Below are 15,259 nucleotides of genomic sequence, written 5' to 3' on the forward strand. Positions count from 1 at the left end.
TGTTCTTTGTCATTTTCTTTTCCCTATTTCAGTCAATGCATTCCTACAAAAATCTTCACAATACCAAGCATTTTATTTAATTTTTAAGTTAACTTATTCTAAAGTTCATAGAACCAGATGTTTATTCTTAAACTGTATTCAACACTTGTTTGATGAAAATTATTCGGAAAGCATGGAGAAAACAATTAGGTGCTGCTGAGATTTGAACTCAGGATTTCCTGTTTACGAGACAGGAGCTTTAACCACTAAGCCACAGCACCAACGGTAATATTAAAAAAATGCATAAATCATTTATTGTTGATGATGAAAATGTGTTTTCTGCTATAAATTCTTCTTTATATGTATTGTAGTCTTAAACACGAAAAGATACTCAATCACTACGCAAGGATTAATATGTTTTAATAAACAGGTATTCTTATAAAACTCAATTTCATTTCTTGAATTCTTTTACAATTTTATTCATGAAGGTATTAATATTGCTCAAATCTAGGTAGAAATTTCATCTACGTCTTTCTCATAGATATGTAGTTTTTTTCATTTTGCAATAACAGTATTCATTCTATAATCTTGAAAATACTTGGGTTTTTATAAGGTTTAAGATGATCTTTTTAACAGTAAGATGAATCAGACTTTTATATTTTAATTGTATCGGAATAAGACCTAATGAAAATGATTTGTTATATAACAATGAGAAAAACAAGGCGCTGCTGGGAGTTGAACTCAGGATCTCCTGTTTACTAGACAGGCGCTTCAACCAGCTAAGCCACAGCACCCACTTGATTCTTAATTTTGAAACACTTTTCTTTATGGTGTTCAAGGGAATATTGCTTTTTCACTTTCATATTCTTTTCTAAGTTCACACACTTCTCTACTCAAACACTTAAGATGAATGAAGACTCTTCACTTATTCAAAAACACCTCTCTAATTTGAAGTTTACCCTATTCATATCAATTTAAAATATACCTTGCTAAAGAATGGATTAGTTGAATTCAACGATAGAGTGATCATTCACCTCTATCTTGTTCTTTGTCATTTTCTTTTCCCTATTTCAGTCAATGCATTCCTACAAAAATCTTCACAATACCAAGCATTTTATTTAATTTTTAAGATAACTTATTCTAAAGTTCATAGAACCAGATGTTTATTCTTAAACTGTATTCAACACTTGTTTGATGAAAATTATTTGGAAAGCATGGAGAAAACAATTAGGTGCTGCTGAGAAATGAACTCAGGATTTCCTATTTACGAGACAGGCGCTTTAACCACTAAGCCACAGCACCAACGTTAATAGTAAAAAATGCATAAATAATTTATTGTTGATGATGAATATGTGTTTTCTGCTATAAATTCTTCTTTATATGTATTGTAATCTTAAACACGAAAAGATACTCAATCACTACGCAAGGATTAATATGTTTTAATAAACAGGTACTCTTATAAAACCCAATTTCATTTCTTGAATTCTTTACAATTTTTTTCATGAAGGTATTAATATTGCTCAAATCTAGGTAGAAATTTAATCTACGTCTTTCTCATAGATATGTATTTTTTTCATTTTGCAATAACAGTATTCATTCTATAATCTTGAAAATATTTGGGTTTTTATAAGGTTTAAGATGATCTTTTCAACAGTAAGATGAATCAGACTTTTATATTTTAATTGTATCGGAATAAGGCCTAATGAAAATGATTTGTTATATAAAAATGAGAAAAGCAAGGCACTGCTGAGAGTTGAACTCAGGATCTCCTGTTTACTAGACAGGCGCTTTAACCAGCTAAGCCACAGCACCCACTTGATCCTTAATTTTGAAACACTTTTCTTTATGGTGTTCAAGAGAATATTGCTTTTTCACTTTCATATTCTTTTCTAAGTCCACACACTTCTCCACTCAAACACTTAAGATGAATGAAGACTCTTCACTTATTAAAAAACACCTCTATAATTTGAAGTTTACCTCTATTCATATCATTTTAAAATATACCTTGCTGAAGAATGGATTAGTTGAATTCAACAATAGAGTGATCATTCACCTCTATCTTGTTCTTTGTCATTTTCTTTTCCAAATTTCAGTCAATGCATTCCTACAAAAATCTTCACAATACCAATCATTTTATTTTATTTTTAAGATAACTTATTCTAAAGTTCATAGAACCAGATGTTTATTCTTAAATTGTATTCAACACTTGTTTGATGAAAATTATTTGGAAAGCATGGAGAAAACAATTAGGTGCTGCTGAGGTTTGAACTAAGGATTTCCTGTTTACAAGACAAGAGCTTTAACCACTAAGTTACAGCACCAACGGTAATATTAAAAAAAATGCATAAATCATTTATTGTTGATGATGAAAATGTGTTTTCTGCTATAAATTCTTCTTTATATGTATTGTAATCTTAAACACGAAAAGATACTCAATCACTACGCAAGGATTAATATGTTTTAATAAACAGGTACTCTTATAAAACTCAATTTCATTTCTTGAATTCTTTACAATTTTATTCATGAAGGTATTAATATTGCTCAAATCTAGGTAGAAATTTCATCTACGTCTTTCTCATAGATATGTAGTTTTTTTCATTTTGCAATAACAGTATTAATTCCATAATCTTGAAAATACTTGGGTTTTTATAAGGTTTAAGATGATCTTTTTAACAGTAAGATGAATCAGACTTTTATATTTTAATTGTATCGGAATAAGACCTAATGAAAATGATTTGTTATATAACAATGAGAAAAGCAAGGCGCTGCTGGGAGTTGAACTCAGGATCTCCTGTTTACTAGACAGGCGCTTTAACCAGCTAAGCCACAGCACCCACTTGATTCTAAATTTTGAAACACTTTTCTTTATGGTGTTCCAGAGAATATTGCTTTTGAACTTTCATATTCTTTTCTAAGTCCACACACTTCTCCACTCAAACACTTAAGATGAATGAAGACTCTTCACTTATTCAAAAACACCTCTCTAATTTGAATTTTACCCTATTCATATCATTTTAAAATATACCTTGCTGAAGAATGGATTAGTTGAATTCAAAAATAGAGTGATCATTCACCTCTATCTTGTTCTTTGTCATTTTCTTTTCCCTATTTCAGTCAATGCATTCCTACAAAAATCTTCACAATACCAAGCATTTTATTTAATTTTTAAGTTAACTTATTCTAAAGTTCATAGAACCAGATGTTTATTCTTAAACTGTATTCAACACTTGTTTGATGAAAATTATTCGGAAAGCATGGAGAAAACAATTAGGTGCTGCTGAGATTTGAACTCAGGATTTCCTGTTTACGAGACAGGAGCTTTAACCACTAAGCCACAGCACCAACGGTAATATTAAAAAAATGCATAAATCATTTATTGTTGATGATGAAAATGTGTTTTCTGCTATAAATTCTTCTTTATATGTATTGTAGTCTTAAACACGAAAAGATACTCAATCACTACGCAAGGATTAATATGTTTTAATAAACAGGTATTCTTATAAAACTCAATTTCATTTCTTGAATTCTTTTACAATTTTATTCATGAAGGTATTAATATTGCTCAAATCTAGGTAGAAATTTCATCTACGTCTTTCTCATAGATATGTAGTTTTTTTCATTTTGCAATAACAGTATTCATTCTATAATCTTGAAAATACTTGGGTTTTTATAAGGTTTAAGATGATCTTTTTAACAGTAAGATGAATCAGACTTTTATATTTTAATTGTATCGGAATAAGACCTAATGAAAATGATTTGTTATATAACAATGAGAAAAACAAGGCGCTGCTGGGAGTTGAACTCAGGATCTCCTGTTTACTAGACAGGCGCTTCAACCAGCTAAGCCACAGCACCCACTTGATTCTTAATTTTGAAACACTTTTCTTTATGGTGTTCAAGGGAATATTGCTTTTTCACTTTCATATTCTTTTCTAAGTTCACACACTTCTCTACTCAAACACTTAAGATGAATGAAGACTCTTCACTTATTCAAAAACACCTCTCTAATTTGAAGTTTACCCTATTCATATCAATTTAAAATATACCTTGCTAAAGAATGGATTAGTTGAATTCAACGATAGAGTGATCATTCACCTCTATCTTGTTCTTTGTCATTTTCTTTTCCCTATTTCAGTCAATGCATTCCTACAAAAATCTTCACAATACCAAGCATTTTATTTAATTTTTAAGATAACTTATTCTAAAGTTCATAGAACCAGATGTTTATTCTTAAATTGTATTCAACACTTGTTTGATGAAAATTATTCAGAAAGCATGGAGAAAACAGTTAGGTGCTGCTGAGAATTGAACTCAGGATTTCCTGGTTACAAGACAGGCGCTTTAACCACTAAGCCACAGCACCAACGTTAATAGTAAAAAATGCATAAATAATTTATTGTTGATGATGAAAATGTGTTTTCTGCTATAAATTCTTCTTTATATGTATTGTAATCTTAAACACGAAAAGATACTCAATCACTACACAAGGATTAATATGTTTTAATAAACAGGTACTCTTATAAAACCCAATTTCATTTCTTGAATTCTTTAGAATTTTATTCATGAAGGTATTAATATTGCTCAAATCTAGGTAGAAATTTAATCTACGTCTTTCTCATAGATATGTATTTTTTTCATTTTGCAATAACAGTATTCATTCTATAATCTTGAAAATATTTGGGTTTTTATAAGGTTTAAGATGATCTTTTCAACAGTAAGATGAATCAGACTTTTATATTTTAATTGTATCGGAATAAGGCCTAATGAAAATGATTTGTTATATAAAATTGAGAAAAGCAAGGCACTGCTGAGAGTTGAACTCAGGATCTCCTGTTTACTAGACAGGCGCTTTAACCAGCTAAGCCACAGCACCCACTTGATTCTTAATTTTGAAACACTTTTCTTTATGGTGTTCAAGGGAATATTGCTTTTTCACTTTCATATTTTTTTCTAAGTTCACACACTTCTCTACTCAAACACGTAAGATGAATGAAGACTCTTCACTTATTCAAAAACACCTCTTTAATGTGAAGTTTACCCTATTCATATCAATTTAAAATATACCTTGCTAAAGAATGGATTAGTTGAATTCAACGATAGAGTGATCATTCACCTCTATCTTGTTCTTTGTCATTTTCTTTTCCCTATTTCAGTCAATGCATTCCTACAAAAATCTTCACAATACCAAGCATTTTATTTAATTTTTAAGATAACTTATTCTAAAGTTCATAGAACCAGATGTTTTTTCTTAAATTGTATTCAACACTTGTTTGATGAAAATTATTTGGAAAGCATGGAGAAAACAATTAAGTGCTGCTGAGATTTGAACTCAGGATTTCCTGTTTACGAGACAGGAGCTTTAACCACTAAGCCACAGCACCAACGGTATTATTAAAAAAATGCATAAATCATTTATTGTTGATGATGAAAATGTGTTTTCTGCTATAAATTCGTCTTTATATGTATTGTAATCTTAAACACGAAAAGATACTCACTCACTACGCAAGGATTAATATGTTTTAATAAACAGCTACTCTTATAAAACTCAATTTCATTTCTTGAATTCTTTACAATTTTATTCATGAAGGTATTAATATTGCTCAAATCTAGGTAGAAATTTCATCTACGTCTTTCTCATAGATATGTAGTTTTTTTCATTTTGCAATAACAGTGTTCATTCTATAATCTTGAAAATACTTGGGTTTTTATAAGGTTTAAGATGATCTTTTTAACAGTAAGATGAATCAGACTTTTATATTTTAATTGTATCGGAATAAGACCTAATGAAAATGATTTGTTATATAACAATGAGAAAAGCAAGGCGCTGCGGGGAGTTGAACTCAGGATCTCCTGTTTACTAGACAGGCGCTTTAACCAGCTAAGCCACAGCACCCACATGATTCTTAATTTTGAAACACTTTTCTTTATGGTGTTCAAGAGAATATTGCTTTTTCCCTTTCATATTCTTTTCTAAGTTCACACCCTTTTCCACTCAAAACCTTAAGATGAATGAAGACTCTTCACTTATTCAAAAACACCTCTCTAATTTGAAGTTTACCCTATTCATATAATTTTAAAATATACCTTGCTAAAGAATGGATTAGTTGAATTCAACGATAGAGTGATCATTCACCTCTATGTTGTTCTTTGTCCTTTTCTTTTCCCTATTTCAGTCAATGCATTCCTACAAAAATCTTCACAATACCAAGCATTTTATTTAATTTTTAAGATAACTTATTCTAAAGTTCATAGAACCAGATGTTTATTCTTAAATTGTATTCAACACTTGTTTGATGAAAATTATTCGGAAAGCATGGAGAAAACAGTAAGGTGCTGCTGAGAATTGAACTCAGGATTTCCTATTTACGAGACAGGCGCTTTAACCACTAAGCCACAGAACCAAAGTTAATAGTAAAAAATGCATAAATAATGTATTGTTGATGATGAATATGTGTTTTCTGCTATAAATTCTTCTTTATATGTATTGTAATCTAAAACATGAAAAGATACTCAATCACTACGCAAGGATTAATATGTTTTAATAAACAGGTACTCTTATAAAACCCAATTTCATTTCTTGAATTCTTTACAATTTTTTTTCATGAAGGTATTAATATTGCTCAAATCTAGGTAGAAATTTCATCTACGTCTTTCTCATAGATATGTATTTTTTTCATTTTGCAATAACAGTATTCATTCTATAATCTTGAAAATACTTGGGTTTTTATAAGGTTTAAGATGATCTTTTCAGTAGTAAGATGAATCAGACTTTTATATTTTATTTGTATCGGAATAAGGCCTAATGAAAATGATTTGTTATATAAAAATGAGCAAAGCAAGGCACTGCTGAGAGTTGAACTCAGGATCTCCTGTTTACTAGACAGGTGCTTTAACCAGCTAAGCCACAGCACCCACTTGATTCTTAATTTTGAAACACTTTTCTTTATGGTGTTCAAGAGAATATTGCTTTTTCACTTTCATATTCTTTTCTAAGTCCACACACTTCTCCACTCAAACACTTAAGATGAATAAAGACTCTTCACTTATTCAAAAACACCTCTCTAATTTGAAGTTTACCTCTATTCATATCATTTTAAAATATACCTTGCTGAAGAATGGATTAGTTGAATTCAAAAATAGAGTGATCATTCACCTCTATCTTGTTCTTTGTCATTTTCTTTTCCCTATTTCAGTCAATGCATTCCTACAAAAATCTTCACAATACCAAGCATTTTATTTAATTTTTAAGATAACTTATTCTAAAGTTCATAGAACCAGATGTTTATTCTTAAATTGTATTCAACACTTGTTTGATGAAAATTATTTGGAAAGCATGGAGAAAACAATTAGGTGCTGCTGAGGTTTGAACTAAGGATTTCCTGTTTACGAGACAAGAGCTTTAACCACTAAGCCACAGCACCAACGGTAATATTAAAAAAATGCATAAATCATTTATTGTTGATGATGAAAATGTGTTTTCTGCTATAAATTCTTCTTTATATGTATTGTAATCTTAAACACGAAAAGATACTCAATCACTACGCAAGGATTAATATGTTTTAATAAACAGGTACTCTTATAAAACTCAATTTCATTTCTTGAATTCTTTACAATTTTATTCATGAAGGTATTAATATTGCTCAAATCTAGGTAGAAATTTCATCTACGTCTTTCTCATAGATATGTAGTTTTTTTCATTTTGCAATAACAGTATTCATTCTATAATCTTGGAAATACTTGGGTTTTTATAAGGTTTAAGATGATCTTTTTAACAGTAAGATGAATCAGACTTTTATATTTTAATTGTATCGGAATAAGACCTAATGAAAATGATTTGTTATATAACAATGAGAAAAGCAAGGCGCTGCTGGGAGTTGAACTCAGGATCTCCTGTTTACTAGACAGGCGCTTTAACCAGCTAAGCCACAGCACCCACATGATTCTTAATTTTGAAACACTTTACTTTATGGTGTTCAAGAGAATATTGCTTTTTCCCTTTCATATTCTTTTCTAAGTTCACACACTTCTCCACTCAAACACTTAAGATGAATAAAGACTCTTCACTTATTCAAAAACACCTCTCTAATTTGAAGTTTACCTCTATTCATATCATTTTAAAATATACCTTGCTGAAGAATGGATTAGTTGAATTCAAAAATAGTGATCATTCACCTCTATCTTGTTCTTTGTCATTTTCTTTTCCCTATTTCAGTCAATGCATTCCTACAAAAATCTTCACAATACCAAGCATTTTATTTAATTTTTAAGATAACTTATTCTAAAGTTCATAGAACCAGATGTTTATTCTTAAATTGTATTCAACACTTGTTTGATGAAAATTATTCGGAAAGCATGGAGAAAACTGGTGCTGCTGAGAATTGAACGCAGGATTTCCTGGTTACGAGACAGGCGCTTTAACCACTAAGCCACAGCACCAACGCTAATAGTAAAAAATGAATAAATAATTTATTGTTGATGATGAAAATGTGTTTTCTGCTATAAATTCTTCTTTATATGTATTGTAATCTTAAACACGAAAAGATACTCACTCACTACGCAAGGATTAATATGTTTTATTAAACAGGTACTCTTATAAAACCCAATTTCATTTCTTGAATTCTTTACAATTTTATTCATGAAGGTATTAATATTGCTCAAATCTAGGTAGAAATTTCATCTACGTCTTTCTCATAGATATGTAGTTTTTTTCATTTTGCAATAACAGTATTCATTCTATAATCTTGAAAATACTTGGGTTTTTAAGAGGTTTAAGATGATCTTTTTAACAGTAAGATGAATCAGACTTTTATATTTTAATTGTATCGGAATAAGACCTAATGAAAATGATTTGTTATATAACAATGAGAAAAGCAAGGCACTGCTGAGAGTTGAACTCAGGATCTCCTGTTTACTAGACAGGCGCTTTAACCAGCTAAGCCACAGCACCCACATGATTCTTAATTTTGAAACACTTTTCTTTATGGTGTTCAAGAGAATATTGCTTTTTCCCTTTCATATTCTTTTCTAAGTTCACACCCTTTTCCACTCAAAACCTTAAGATGAATGAAGACTCTTCACTTATTCAAAAACACCTCTCTAATTTGAAGTTTACCCTATTCATATAATTTTAAAATATACCTTGCTAAAGAATGGATTAGTTGAATTCAACGATAGAGTGATCATTCACCTCTATCTTGTTCTTTGTCCTTTTCTTTTCCCTATTTCAGTCAATGCATTCCTACAAAAATCTTCACAATACCAAGCATTTTATTTAATTTTTAAGATAACTTATTCTAAAGTTCATAGAACCAGATGTTTATTCTTAAATTGTATTCAACACTTGTTTGATGAAAATTATTCGGAAAGCATGGAGAAAACAGTTAGGTGCTGCTGAGAATTGAACTCAGGATTTCCTATTTACGAGACAGGCGCTTTAACCACTAAGCCACAGCACCAAAGTTAATAGTAAAAAATGCATAAATAATGTATTGTTGATGATGAATATGTGTTTTCTGCTATAAATTCTTCTTTATATATATTGTAATCTTAAACACGAAAAGATACTCAATCACTACGCAAGGATTAATATGTTTTAATAAACAGGTACTCTTATAAAACCCAATTTCATTTCTTGAATTCTTTACAATTTTTTTTCATGAAGGTATTAATATTGCTCAAATCTAGGTAGAAATTTCATCTACGTCTTTCTCATAGATATGTATTTTTTTCATTTTGCAATAACAGTATTCATTCTATAATCTTGAAAATACTTGGGTTTTTATAAGGTTTAAGATGATCTTTTCAGTAGTAAGATGAATCAGACTTTTATATTTTAATTGTATCGGAATAAGGCCTAATGAAAATGATTTGTTATATAAAAATGAGCAAAGCAAGGCACTGCTGAGAGTTGAACTCAGGATCTCCTGTTTACTAGACAGGCGCTTTAACCAGCTAAGCCACAGCACCCACTTGATTCTTAATTTTGAAACACTTTTCTTTATGGTGTTCAAGAGAATATTGCTTTTTCACTTTCATATTCTTTTCTAAGTCCACACACTTCTCCACTCAAACACTTAAGATGAATAAAGACTCTTCACTTATTCAAAAACACCTCTCTAATTTGAAGTTTACCTCTATTCATATCATTTTAAAATATACCTTGCTGAAGAATGGATTAGTTGAATTCAAAAATAGAGTGATCATTCACCTCTATCTTGTTCTTTGTCATTTTCTTTTCCCTATTTCAGTCAATGCATTCCTACAAAAATCTTCACAATACCAAGCATTTTATTTAATTTTTAAGATAACTTATTCTAAAGTTCATAGAACCAGATGTTTATTCTTAAATTGTATTTAACACTTGTTTGATGAAAATTATTTGGAAAGCATGGAGAAAACAATTAGGTGCTGCTGAGATTTTAACTCAGGATTTCCTGTTTACGAGACATGCGCTTTAACCACTAAGCCACAGCACCAACGGTAATATTAAAAAAATGCATAAATCATTTATTGTTGATGATGAAAATGTGTTTTCTGCTATAAATTCTTCTTTATATGTATTGTAATCTTAAACACGAAAAGATACTCAATCACTACGCAAGGATTAATATGTTTTAATAAACAGGTACTCTTATAAAACTCAATTTCATTTCTTGAATTCTTTACAATTTTATTCATGAAGGTATTAATATTGCTCAAATCTAGGTAGAAATTTCATCTACATCTTTCTCATAGATATGTAGTTTTTTCATTTTGCAATAACAGTATTCATTCTATAATCTTGGAAATACTTGGGTTTTTAGAAGGTTTAAGATGATCTTTTTAACAGTAAGATGAATCAGACTTTTATATTTTAATTGTATCGGAAAAAGACCTAATGAAAATGATTTGTTATATAACAATGAGAAAAGCAAGGCGCTGCTGGAAGTTGAACTCAGGATCTCCTGTTTACTAGACAGGCGCTTTAACCAGCTAAGCCACAGCACCCACATGATACTTAATTTTGAAACACTTTTCTTTATGGTGTTCAAGAGAATATTGCTTTTTCCCTTTCATATTCTTTTCTAAGTTCACACACTTCTCCACTCAAACACTTAAGATGAATAAAGACTCTTCACTTATTCAAAAACACCTCTCTAATTTGAAGTTTACCTCTATTCATATCATTTTAAAATATACCTTGCTGAAGAATGGATTAGTTGAATTCAAAAATAGAGTGATCATTCACCTCTATCTTGTTCTTTGTCATTTTCTTTTCCCTATTTCAGTCAATGCATTCCTACAAAAATCTTCACAATACCAAGCATTTTATTTAATTTTTAAGATAACTTATTCTAAAGTTCATAGAACCAGATGTTTATTCTTAAATTGTATTCAATACTTGTTTGATGAAAATTATTCGGAAAGCATGGAGAAAACAGGTGCTGCTGAGAATTGAACTCAGGATTTCCTGGTTACGAGACAGGCGCTTTAACCACTAAGCCACAGCACCAACGCTAATAGTAAAAAATGCATAAATAATTTATTGTTGATGATGAAAATGTGTTTTCTGCTATAAATTCTTCTTTATATGTATTGTAATCTTAAACACGAAAAGATACTCACTCACTACGCAAGGATTCATATGTTTTATTAAACAGGTACTCTTATAAAACCCAATTTCATTTCTTGAATTCTTTACAATTTTATTCATGAAGGTATTAATATTGCTCAAATCTAGGTAGAAATTTCATCTACGTCTTTCTCATAGATATGTAGTTTTTTTCATTTTGCAATAACAGTATTCATTCTATAATCTTGAAAATACTTGGGTTTTTATAAGGTTTAAGATGATCTGTTCAACAGTAAGATGAATCAGACTTTTATATTTTAATTGTTTCGGAATAAGACCTAATGAAAATGATTTGTTATATAACAATGAGAAAAGCAAGGCACTGCTGAGAGTTGAACTCAGGATCTCCTGTTTACTAGACAGGCGCTTTAACCAGCTAAGCCACAGCACCCACTTGATTCTAAATTTTGAAACACGTTTCTTTATGGTGTTCAAGAGAATATTGCTTTTTCACTTTCATATTCTTTTCTAAGTCCACACACTTCTCCACTCAAACACTTAAGATGAATGAAGACTCTTCACTTATTCAAAAACACCTCTCTAATTTGAAGTTTACCTCTATTCATATCATTTTAAAATATACCTTGCTGAAGAATGGATTAGTTGAATTCAACAATAGAGTGATCATTCACCTCTATCTTGTTCTTTGTCATTTTCTTTTCCCTATTTCAGTCAATGCATTCCTACAAAAATCTTCACAATACCAATCATTTTATTTTATTTTTGAGATAACTTATTCTAAAGTTCATAGAACCAGATGTTTATTCTTAAATTGTATTCAACACTTGTTTGATGAAAATTATTTGGAAAGCATGGAGAAAACAATTAGGTGCTGCTGAGGTTTGAACTAAGGATTTCCTGTTTACGAGACAAGAGCTTTAACCACTAAGTTACAGCACCAACGGTAATATTAAAAAAAATGCATAAATCATTTATTGTTGATGATGAAAATGTGTTTTCTGCTATAAATTCTTCTTTATATGTATTGTAATCTTAAACACGAAAAGATACTCAATCACTACGCAAGGATTAATATGTTTTAATAAACAGGTACTCTTATAAAACTCAATTTCATTTCTTGAATTCTTTACAATTTTATTCATGAAGGTATTAATATTGCTCAAATCTAGGTAGAAATTTCATCTACGTCTTTCTCATAGATATGTAGTTTTTTTCATTTTGCAATAACAGTATTCATTCCATAATCTTGAAAATACTTGGGTTTTTATAAGGTTTAAGATGATCTTTTTAACAGTAAGATGAATCAGACTTTTATATTTTAATTGTATCGGAATAAGACCTAATGAAAATGATTTGTTATATAACAATGAGAAAAGCAAGGCACTGCTGAGAGTTGAACTCAGGATCTCCTGTTTACTAGACAGGCGCTTTAACCAGCTAAGCCACAGCACCCACTTGATTCTAACTTTTGAAACACTTTTCTTTATGGTGTTCAAGAGAATATTGCTTTTTCACTTTCATATTCTTTTCTAAGTCCACACACTTCTCCACTCAAACACTTAAGATGAATGAAGACTCTTCACTTATTCAAAAACACCTCTCTAATTTGAATTTTACCCTATTCATATCATTTTAAAATATACCTTGCTGAAGAATGGATTAGTTGAATTCAAAAATAGAGTGATCATTCACCTCTATCTTGTTCTTTGTCATTTTCTTTTCCCTATTTCAGTCAATGCATTCCTACAAAAATCTTCACAATACCAAGCATTTTATTTAATTTTTAAGATAACTTATTCTAAAGTTCATAGAACCAGATGTTTATTCTTAAACTGTATTCAACACTTGTTTGATGAAAATTATTTGGAAAGCATGGAGAAAACAATTAAGTGCTGCTGAGATTTGAACTCAGGATTTCCTGTTTACGAGACAGGAGCTTTAACCACTAAGCCACAGCACCAACGGTAATATTAAAAAAATGCATAAATCATTTATTGTTGATGATGAAAATGTGTTTTCTGCTATAAATTCTTCTTTATATGTATTGTAATCTTAAACACGAAAAGATACTCAATCACTACGCAAGGATTAATATGTTTTAATAAACAGCTACTCTTATAAAACTCAATTTCATTTCTTGAATTCTTTACAATTTTATTCATGAAGGTATTAATATTGCTCAAATCTAGGTAGAAATTTCATCTACGTCTTTCTCATAGATATGTAGTTTTTTCATTTTGCAATAACAGTGTTCATTCTATAATCTTGAAAATACTTGGGTTTTTATAAGGTTTAAGATGATCTTTTTAACAGTAAGATGAATCAGACTTTTATATTTTAATTGTATCGGAATAAGACCTAATGAAAATGATTTGTTATATAACAATGAGAAAAGCAAGGCGCTGCGGGGAGTTGAACTCAGGATCTCCTGTTTACTAGACAGGCGCTTTAACCAGCTAAGCCACAGCACCCACATGATTCTTAATTTTGAAACACTTTTCTTTATGGTGTTCAAGAGAATATTGCTTTTTCCCTTTCATATTCTTTTCTAAGTTCACACCCTTTTCCACTCAAAACCTTAAGATGAATGAAGACTCTTCACTTATTCAAAAACACCTCTCTAATTTGAAGTTTACCCTATTCATATAATTTTAAAATATACCTTGCTAAAGAATGGATTAGTTGAATTCAACGATAGAGTGATCATTCACCTCTATCTTGTTCTTTGTCCTTTTCTTTTCCCTATTTCAGTCAATGCATTCCTACAAAAATCTTCACAATACCAAGCATTTTATTTAATTTTTAAGATAACTTATTCTAAAGTTCATAGAACCAGATGTTTATTCTTAAATTGTATTCAACACTTGTTTGATGAAAATTATTCGGAAAGCATGGAGAAAACAGTTAGGTGCTGCTGAGAATTGAACTCAGGATTTCCTATTTACGAGACAGGCGCTTTAACCACTAAGCCACAGCACCAAAGTTAATAGTAAAAAATGCATAAATAATGTATTGTTGATGATGAATATGTGTTTTCTGCTATAAATTCTTCTTTATATGTATTGTAATCTTAAACACGAAAAGATACTCAATCACTACGCAAGGATTAATATGTTTTAATAAACAGGTACTCCTATAAAACCCAATTTCATTTCTTGAATTCTTTACAATTTTTTTTCATGAAGGTATTAATATTGCTCAAATCTAGGTAGAAATTTCATCTACGTCTTTCTCATAGATATGTATTTTTTTCATTTTGCAATAACAGTATTCATTCTATAATCTTGAAAATACTTGGGTTTTTATAAGGTTTAAGATGATCTTTTCAGTAGTAAGATGAATCAGACTTTTATATTTTAATTGTATCGGAATAAGGCCTAATGAAAATGATTTGTTATATAAAAATGAGCAAAGCAAGGCACTGCTGAGAGTTGAACTCAGGATCTCCTGTTTACTAGACAGGCGCTTTAACCAGCTAAGCCACAGCACCCACTTGATTCTTAATTTTGAAACACTTTTCTTTATGGTGTTCAAGAGAATATTGCTTTTTCACTTTCATATTCTTTTCTAAGTCCACACACTTCTCCACTCAAACACTTAAGATGAATAAAGACTCTTCACTTATTCAAAAACACCTCTCTAATTTGAAGTTTACCTCTATTCATATCATTTTATAATATACCTTGCTGAAGAATGGATTAGTTGAAT

General features: G+C 30.0%; 18 non-coding genes across 18 annotated transcripts; all 18 read right to left on the reverse strand.

Annotated features, from left to right (window-relative positions):
• Positions 1-187: 187 nt before the first annotated feature.
• TRNAT-CGU (transfer RNA threonine (anticodon CGU)) lies at positions 188-260 on the reverse strand. The gene has a single exon. It is a non-coding gene; the product is annotated as a tRNA-Thr (tRNA).
• A 1,457-nt stretch (positions 261-1,717) lies between these two features.
• TRNAT-AGU (transfer RNA threonine (anticodon AGU)) lies at positions 1,718-1,791 on the reverse strand. The gene has a single exon. It is a non-coding gene; the product is annotated as a tRNA-Thr (tRNA).
• A 948-nt stretch (positions 1,792-2,739) lies between these two features.
• TRNAT-AGU (transfer RNA threonine (anticodon AGU)) lies at positions 2,740-2,813 on the reverse strand. Its single transcript has one exon. It is a non-coding gene; the product is annotated as a tRNA-Thr (tRNA).
• Positions 2,814-3,248: 435 nt separating this feature from the next.
• TRNAT-CGU (transfer RNA threonine (anticodon CGU)) lies at positions 3,249-3,321 on the reverse strand. Its single transcript has one exon. It is a non-coding gene; the product is annotated as a tRNA-Thr (tRNA).
• Positions 3,322-4,269: 948 nt separating this feature from the next.
• TRNAT-UGU (transfer RNA threonine (anticodon UGU)) lies at positions 4,270-4,342 on the reverse strand. The gene has a single exon. It is a non-coding gene; the product is annotated as a tRNA-Thr (tRNA).
• A 436-nt stretch (positions 4,343-4,778) lies between these two features.
• On the reverse strand, positions 4,779-4,852 carry TRNAT-AGU (transfer RNA threonine (anticodon AGU)). The gene has a single exon. It is a non-coding gene; the product is annotated as a tRNA-Thr (tRNA).
• Positions 4,853-5,287: 435 nt separating this feature from the next.
• Positions 5,288-5,360, reverse strand: TRNAT-CGU (transfer RNA threonine (anticodon CGU)). Its single transcript has one exon. It is a non-coding gene; the product is annotated as a tRNA-Thr (tRNA).
• Positions 5,361-6,817: 1,457 nt separating this feature from the next.
• Positions 6,818-6,891, reverse strand: TRNAT-AGU (transfer RNA threonine (anticodon AGU)). The gene has a single exon. It is a non-coding gene; the product is annotated as a tRNA-Thr (tRNA).
• A 947-nt stretch (positions 6,892-7,838) lies between these two features.
• TRNAT-AGU (transfer RNA threonine (anticodon AGU)) lies at positions 7,839-7,912 on the reverse strand. The gene has a single exon. It is a non-coding gene; the product is annotated as a tRNA-Thr (tRNA).
• A 940-nt stretch (positions 7,913-8,852) lies between these two features.
• TRNAT-AGU (transfer RNA threonine (anticodon AGU)) lies at positions 8,853-8,926 on the reverse strand. Its single transcript has one exon. It is a non-coding gene; the product is annotated as a tRNA-Thr (tRNA).
• Positions 8,927-9,361: 435 nt separating this feature from the next.
• TRNAT-CGU (transfer RNA threonine (anticodon CGU)) lies at positions 9,362-9,434 on the reverse strand. Its single transcript has one exon. It is a non-coding gene; the product is annotated as a tRNA-Thr (tRNA).
• Positions 9,435-9,871: 437 nt separating this feature from the next.
• On the reverse strand, positions 9,872-9,945 carry TRNAT-AGU (transfer RNA threonine (anticodon AGU)). Its single transcript has one exon. It is a non-coding gene; the product is annotated as a tRNA-Thr (tRNA).
• Positions 9,946-11,397: 1,452 nt separating this feature from the next.
• On the reverse strand, positions 11,398-11,470 carry TRNAT-CGU (transfer RNA threonine (anticodon CGU)). The gene has a single exon. It is a non-coding gene; the product is annotated as a tRNA-Thr (tRNA).
• A 437-nt stretch (positions 11,471-11,907) lies between these two features.
• TRNAT-AGU (transfer RNA threonine (anticodon AGU)) lies at positions 11,908-11,981 on the reverse strand. The gene has a single exon. It is a non-coding gene; the product is annotated as a tRNA-Thr (tRNA).
• Positions 11,982-12,929: 948 nt separating this feature from the next.
• On the reverse strand, positions 12,930-13,003 carry TRNAT-AGU (transfer RNA threonine (anticodon AGU)). Its single transcript has one exon. It is a non-coding gene; the product is annotated as a tRNA-Thr (tRNA).
• Positions 13,004-13,438: 435 nt separating this feature from the next.
• On the reverse strand, positions 13,439-13,511 carry TRNAT-CGU (transfer RNA threonine (anticodon CGU)). Its single transcript has one exon. It is a non-coding gene; the product is annotated as a tRNA-Thr (tRNA).
• Positions 13,512-14,457: 946 nt separating this feature from the next.
• Positions 14,458-14,530, reverse strand: TRNAT-CGU (transfer RNA threonine (anticodon CGU)). Its single transcript has one exon. It is a non-coding gene; the product is annotated as a tRNA-Thr (tRNA).
• Positions 14,531-14,967: 437 nt separating this feature from the next.
• TRNAT-AGU (transfer RNA threonine (anticodon AGU)) lies at positions 14,968-15,041 on the reverse strand. Its single transcript has one exon. It is a non-coding gene; the product is annotated as a tRNA-Thr (tRNA).
• Between the last annotated feature and the right edge of the window lie 218 nt (positions 15,042-15,259).

This window comes from Lissotriton vulgaris, chromosome 12, assembly GCF_964263255.1.
Source record: "Lissotriton vulgaris chromosome 12, aLisVul1.2, whole genome shotgun sequence".
Taxonomy (NCBI): domain Eukaryota; kingdom Metazoa; phylum Chordata; class Amphibia; order Caudata; family Salamandridae; genus Lissotriton; species Lissotriton vulgaris.